The following is a 7,828-nucleotide window of genomic DNA, read 5'->3' as shown; positions in this document are numbered from 1 at the left end:
GTGTTCATGGAAAATACCGTTCTGTAAGCTTTCGCATATGTTCGGTTAGCTTTTATAGCCGAGCACGCGGTTCCACTATTGCGTGTCGGTCCATGACTTCGTTAGGATTCTCAGTGTTTGTTAGGCTGATGATGTCTTCCTCTATTTCCATCAGCCTTTCGAATCTTTGTTCGGTGGTTAGGCCCGGTATCATATGTTTGAAGAATTGGTCGCACCGGATCCGGAACCATTCACGGTACACTTGGGATGCCGCATGAGCTTGCAGATCGATTTCCTCCAAGATTCTGCGTACTACGTTCTCGGCCACCTTCTAATGTTGTTTGTATTGTGGACGTCTTCTTCCCCAGGGCCGTCTGCACCGGTATCGGCATTTTCAAGACTTGTGGTCGATTGTTCTTCTTCCGATGGTCCCTTTTCTGTATCGGACAGATTTTCATCGGTTTTCTGCGAGGCGGTTCGGTTAGACGTGGAGGCCGAATCTTCCTCATTTTGCGGTTCAGACGGTGGATCCGAGAATACAATCGGCTGTTTGTCTTTCTTGCTTCCGGATCTGCCTTTTGCCGGAGCCGGTTTCTTGGCGGCAGACTTCTTTATTCGGCCACCTGTAAAACCGGGGGCCGGCTTCTTCTTTTCTAAGAATTGGCGAGACCTTATGATCTTGCTTGAAGGAAGAATAACACCCAGACTGGTGTTGATGTTGTTGTGGAGCATAATCTTTCCGAGTGGGATGGCGTATCCCCATGACCGGGTGGAATCCGATATCACCATGTCCTTTAGATTGTTGAAAATCTCCTTTGCCCAGTTAACATTTATGCCGTTTAGTAGACCGGCAAGCATCTCGATTTTTGCCTTGGTGAGGTTGTCAAAATTTCCATCTCTCGCATGAACCGTCTTGGTGAAGATGTCACAAAGCGGTATGTATTCCGGTCGCAATGTTGATTTCTTTCCGGAGACCTCTACCGGAACCGCGGTTGCGGAGAGAATCTGGCAAGCCGCCTCGAATGTTTTTCGGTCTAGATCCATCGAAGCGTTGCGTCCATCTGTTGGAAGGCGTAGGATTTCCGCAACCGACTCTTCGGTTATGTCGAACTGTTTTCCGCCAACGATTGCGGTTATTGTACTGCCAGAGAGATGCGGTTTTAAAGAATTCTTCAACCGCTTCCTTGTATAGAACAAAAGGACCACCTAAGAAGTATTCGAGACCGGCCTCGGAAATCAGGGATAGAACTTCCTTTGCCGGAGCCGAACCGTTTTGTCTGATTTCCTCAAAGTCCACCTGGATGATATGTTTGAACAATGCGGAATCACGACCCATTGTTGATGATTGAATCGAGAGAGCAAGAGAAAAACCGTTTTGAGAGAGTTTGAGAGCTAGAGAGAGAAAGCTGTTTCGCGTAAAAATGACAAGAAATGACCAAGGTCCCTTTTTATAGGCGCGGTTTGGAAGCCCAACCGTCGCAAACCGTCCCATCACCTTTGGGCGGGAATTTTCCCTCCAAGTGAATTTTGCGGCAAACTACGGCGGCAAACTAAGGGCGGGAAACCAAGGGCGGGATTTATGAGCGGGAGTTTCTGGGCGGGAAATTTCCCTCCAAGGATTTTTAGTAGTCATTTGATTTATGTTTTGACGAAACCGTATTATGAAGTGATTTGTGAACCGCGATGATGCGGTGTTTTGACCTTGACCGGAAAGTTCTACGAACACATGTTTGTTTATCGATTTTAACCTGTTATTTGAATGATCTGAATTTTTGCAACTTTTGATTAAGCGGTTTTTCTTGAAACCGTGCATAACCGCGAAGATGCGGTTTCATTGATATTGACCGGATACTTCAATGAGAACGAAGTTATTTAATAATATTAACCGGTGATTTAGATGGATATTCTGATTGTTACTTTGACCCGGTTATTTAGACTGAAATAGATTTTCATTGAATAAAGGGACAAGATAGAAACCGATATATGGATCGGTTTGGAAATAGAAAAGGAAAGGAATACAAAAGAGATAAAGATACAACTTAAGCAATAACCATCCTAGAGAACTTATCCTCCACTTCATCCACATCAAGAATGTTTGAAAAGATGCCGGTGCAACCGGTCCAAATTCTGGACGGTACTTGAGAATGAGTCGACTGATGTGAGGAGCGTAGCCGAGACCTCTTTTGGTCAACACCATTGTTTTCAGGTTGTTGAATATGACCGATGACCAATTTATGGGAGCATAACTCGTAATGTAGGTCATAATGTTGTACACCTTCTTGGAGTACCGCTGGTTGGGGGATTGATAGATCAAAGAGCGATTGACAATTTCAAGTAAAAGCTGGATGTGGAACCGAAGACAGGTCTTCGGCCCGTTGTTCTCCACCGGCACCCCGGTTCCGGAGAACAGCCAAGCATAGGATTCCGCGGCGCGGCCCTCCTGGGGCGGGAAGTCCGAAAACCCTTCGGTGGGTAGGTTGAACATTTGAGCGAACTCGGTTTCATCCAGCCAAAAGGTATGGTCTCTCACCATGGAAACAATGTAGTTTCCTCTGATGCAAGCACTTCTAAAGAAAGTCTTGACATCCTCAAGGAGTATAGGGCCGGATTCTTCGAGAAAGGTTCGAAGACCGGTGTCAATGAGAGATTCAAACAATATCTCCTTTGTTTCTTGATCATTGATCTCTAAGCATGATTCAAAATCAATGCTTAAGAAGTTTGGTAGAGTTCGGCTCGGCATGATTCAAACTTTGCTAAGAGAGAGATGGGATTCAAGAGATTTTTGATTTGAGATGTGTTAAGTTGATTTAGGTGATGGCTCTTTATATATTTCCGGTTTTGGAGGGAAAATATCAACATTGAATATCAGTTTTGTCTTATTAGAGAAGAGAATATTTATGTTTCCAAAGTGTATTGGGAAGTGGTTACTTTAACCGATTGCGGAGCTCGAGGTAGGGATTTAGTTGAAAAGTAACCAAGTTAGTTGGGTAGTAATTACTCATGTAGTTGGGAGTTACTTAATTAATTAATTACTTTTCATTAATGACGGATTTGATAAGAAAAGTAACCGATTAAAACCGAAAATAACATAGTCTAGGCCGAAGTGATCATAATAGAGTTGAAACAAGATACAACCGGTACGTGCAACAAAATGACCGGTTGTAGGAGGGAGTGACTTAATATCCGCTGGAGTTGGCATGACCGTTGATGTGGTAGTTCCTCCTCTTCCAAGCCTTTTCAAACCGTTCATAAAATGAATCGGTGACTTCCTTGGTTAGTACCTGGGCTTGGTTCAAACCCTCGCCTGGACAGGTCGGAACTCCAAGCTCCAGAAGTAGACAGCTCAGTTGGGGAATGAGGCCGACTGTTCCAACGCCAATCATCCAGATTAGGACGTCGAACAGTACTCTTGACCAATTAACCGGTGTGCCAGTGGTTATAGCCGCCATGATATTGAAGGCAGCGGTGCAGTACGTGTTGGTCACATCCCTTCCCAGGATGCCTCGACCTATCACATCGTTGAGAAGCTGATATTCAGCTTTCAACAGAGATTTTGCACCGTGGTTATCAACTGGCTGATTTGACCGGGCAAAGGCTAAGGAGATCTCGACTTTTAGTTCAGCCGGTACATTGAGGTCGGTCAGCCCTTGCTTTGGTAGATCAAAGCATCTTGCAAAGTCATTTTCGGTGAAGTCAAAGACTATACCTCCCACTTTTGATTGGATATGAGTATCAAAATGAGGAGTTCCACGAAAAACCCTGGCGTTGTAAAAGAATTCCAGGACCGATTCAGAATAGATGACATGTTTGTCATCTAGAAAATGTTGGAGGCCAGTATCTTCAAGTGACTTGATCATCTTGAAGACTTCATAGTGCTCAGTGCTTTGAGCAGATTTGAAATCCAGTTGAAGGATGTTTGGAAACTGAGACATTTTTGTCTTAGTGAGAGGATGAGTTATAACTTGTGATTGATTTGTTTAAGGTTTGTTCAACTTATATACTAGTGTAGAGAGGATATTATTATCCAGTGTATCACAGGTAATAGTGTCTATTAACCATAGGATAAAGAGTCTTGCATGAAATAAGAATGTTTATATCCTAGGTTGTTGGTCATAGGCCTGGACCATGAAAGATATCATATCTTCACGTCTTTTTAGGTGTGACCATTTTTCTTTGAAAATGTAATGTTTCAGAACAGATAAGTTTAAACCCAGATATTTATTCCACTTTTATTCGAATGCCAAATAATCCGAAGTAGACTATTTCCGAACCGGTCAGTTATCAGTTGTTTGTCCCGATGCGGTTATTTGGTGCATGCACTAAGTAACCGGTCGGTTTACTCTGACTGATAGACCAGGCGGTTCTTCCATAGATACCTTGATAAATTTGGAATCCGACAATTTAGGAGGAACTGCCGGTTTTGTCTGTCCGAACCGATTTCCCTTTTTAAGCATCCTTAGGGATGATCTAACTAATATTGGTTAAACCGAGTGTGAGTCTGAATTGAGAAAACTTAGCTTCCTGCAGAGGCTGAAGATATCGGCTACTTGTTGATCTGTCGGTACATATTCCAGCCGGATATGCTTCAGCATGACATGTTCTCGAATGAAGTGGTGTCTGATGTCAATGTGCTTGGTTCTAGAGTGTAGAACTGGATTGTAGGTGATTGCTATGACATTTGTGTTATCACAGAAGATTGGAGACTCTTCGGCTGTGATACCGAAATCCTTCAATTGTTGTTGGATCCAAAGAAGTTGTGAACAACAGCTTCCGGCTGCCAGGTATTCAGCTTCTGCGGTTGATGTGGCAACTGATGTTTGTTTCTTGCTATGCCATGAAACAAGCCAATCACCTAGGAATTGGCATGTTCCGCTGGTGCTTTTTCTATCAACCTTGCAACCTGCATAGTCTGCATCTGAATAACTTGTTAGGTTAAATGATGAATCCTTTGGATACCACAGACCGACGTCAGGAGTTCCCTTAAGATATTTCAATATTCTCTTTGTGGCTGTGTAGTGAGACTGTTTTGGGTTGGCCTGGAATCTTCCACACACACCGACCGCAAACAGAATGTCCGGTCTACTTGCTGTCAAGTATAGAAGGGAGCCGATGATGCCTCGGTAAGCGGTCATGTCTACCGCTTGACCCTCATCATCTTTTTCCAATTTGACCGATGAACTCATTGGAGTAGCGGCCGAGGAGCATGTGTCCATCCCAAATTTCTTTAGAAGTTCCTTGGTATACTTGGGTTGGCTTATGAAGGTTCCTTCTTCGAGTTGCTTAGCCTGAAGACATAGGAAGAAACTTAATTCTCCCATCATACTCATTTCAAATTTGTTAGTCATAAGAGTTGAGAATTTATCACATAGCTTAGGATCGGTTGAACCGAAAATGATATCATCTACATAAATCTGAACAAGTAGGATATGTTCCTTCTTCTCAAACTTAAAGAGTGTTTTATCCACCGAACCGATGGTAAAATCATGTTTTAACAGAAATGCGGTTAGTGTGTCATACCAGGCTCTATGAGCTTGCTTTAGACCGTATAAAGCTTTGTTTAACCGGTATACATGGTTGGGTAGTTCAACATTTTTGAAACCTGGTGGTTGCTCAACATATACCTCTTCACGAAGGTCACCGTTCAAAAATGCACTTTTAACATCCATTTGGAAAACTTTAAAGTTTTTAAAAGCAGCAAAAGCTAGAAAAATCCTAATAGCTTCAATCCTAGCTACAGGGGCAAAAGATTCTTCAAAGTCAATGCATTCTTCCTGTTTGTATCCTTGTGCCACTAATCTGGCTTTGTTCCTCGTGACCAAACCGTCTTCATTGAGTTTATTTCTAAATACCCATCTTGTTCCTATGACCGGTTGGTCTTTCGGTCTAGGGACTAGGTACCTTACTTTATTACTCTCGAACTGGTTTAACTCTTCTTGCATTCCCAAGATCTAATCCGGATCTGACAGTGTTTCATCCACTTTTTTCGGCTCAATCTGGGATATATAAGAGGAATTGACGTATTCCTCCAGAATTTGACGCCTAGTTCGAACAGGTTCTGAAGGGTCACCTATAATTTGCTCAAGAGGATGTTTAGTATTTCTTTTGAAATTCGGTTAAGGGATGTCTACCAAATTACCGTTTACTTGATCAAGGCTAGACATATCGGTAGGTTGAACAGGAGTGTCAGACCGACCGATTTCCTCAGTTTGGACCGAAGTGTCAGCTTCCTGTCTTGGGACAGCTTGATCTGGCAGGGTTTCATCATTACCCATTTGGTCATGGACAAACCGCTTGAAAACCGGAATTTCATCTTCACCATCAGAATGGATATTGTTATTTTCCAATTTGTTGTGTAGGTCAAAGCATGATGTAGTGTTGCTTTCAACCGATTCATCGAAAACAATATGAAGTGATTCCTCCACGGTTGAAGTTCTGTTGTTATACACTATATATGCTTTACTCACTGCTGAGTAACTTAACATGATCCCAGTATTGGTTTTTGTATCAAAAGCAGATAGATAGGTTTTACCATTTATGTGAATGTAGCATTTACAACCGAAAATCTTAAGGTACTTAAGGTTGGGAACCCTGTTAAAGTATACCTCATAAGGTGTTTTGTTATGAAACTTGTTGATCAGAGACCGGTTTTGTGTGTAACATGCTGTATTGATAGCCTCAGCCCAGAATTTCTGAGCAATACCCGAGTCGGCTATCATAGACCGTGCGGCTTCCTTGAGAGTTCGGTTTCTTCTCTCGGCCAGACTATTTTGTTGAGGAGTCCTAGCACTAGACAACTCGTGTCTAATACCGGATTCATCAAGAAATGCGGTTAAAGTACTGTTTGTAAATTCGGTTCCTCTATCACTTCTAATACTATTAATGCGTGTTGATTTTTCATTTTGCAAACGTTGAAGCAGTGTGATCAAGTTTGATGCGGTTTCACGTTTGGATGGTAAGAATATTACCCATGTATACCTAGAATAATCATCAATAACTACCATAGTGTAAAGCATACCTCCTAGGCTGATGACCTGAATCGGTCCAAAAAAATCCATGTGAAGAAGATCTAAGCATCGGTTAGATTGAATGTTTCCTTTACTCTTAAAGGTTGACCTAGTTTGTTTACCCATTTGACATGCTGAACAAACTTTATCCTTATTAAACACATGTCAGGGACTCCTTCAACTAGCTTTTTACCGCGAATATAGTTTAAGGTTTTCATGTTCAAATGGTTTAGTCTCTTATGCCACAGACAGGTTTGATCGGTTTTAGTTATCATGCATACAAGATATTCTACTTTAGTTTTTCAGTCTACCTTGTAAATGTTTTCTAACTTATTTCCGGTTACGAGTATGGTACCTTGAGAGTTCTTAACTAAGCATGCATGTTTAAGAAAATCTACCGTGTATCCAGGATCACACATTTGACTAATGCTTAGCAAATTAAAACGTAGGTTTTCAACTAAGAGTACATTATCAAATGTTAGGTTACCTTGGACAATCTTACCCTTGCCCACAGTTCTACCTTTTGAATTGTCACCGAAAGTGATTATTGCACCGGTTTCTATTCTGATGTCGGTTAGAAGGTTGTTGTTTCCAGTCATATGCCTGGAGCAACCACTATCCAAGTACCATTCAGAGTTTTCTAGCCGTTTTTTTTATATCCTGCAAAATGTACACATTTACAACTATTTTGGTACCCACATTTACTTGGGTCCACAGGCGATTAGTCCATTGGGTATCCAGACCTTGACAAACCGGACAACTTTTCTTGCTAAGGTCTTAACCGTCTTTTTGGCACTCGGTTTTGGGTCTTTCGGCTTTCCTAAGAAGGCCTTGTATGAGGGTGA

The sequence above is a fragment of the Impatiens glandulifera genome, chromosome 3 (assembly GCF_907164915.1).
Source record: "Impatiens glandulifera chromosome 3, dImpGla2.1, whole genome shotgun sequence".
NCBI classification, from domain to species: Eukaryota; Viridiplantae; Streptophyta; class Magnoliopsida; order Ericales; family Balsaminaceae; genus Impatiens; species Impatiens glandulifera.
The sequence above is the reverse complement of the archived record's forward strand: the minus strand, read 5'-3'. Positions refer to the sequence as shown.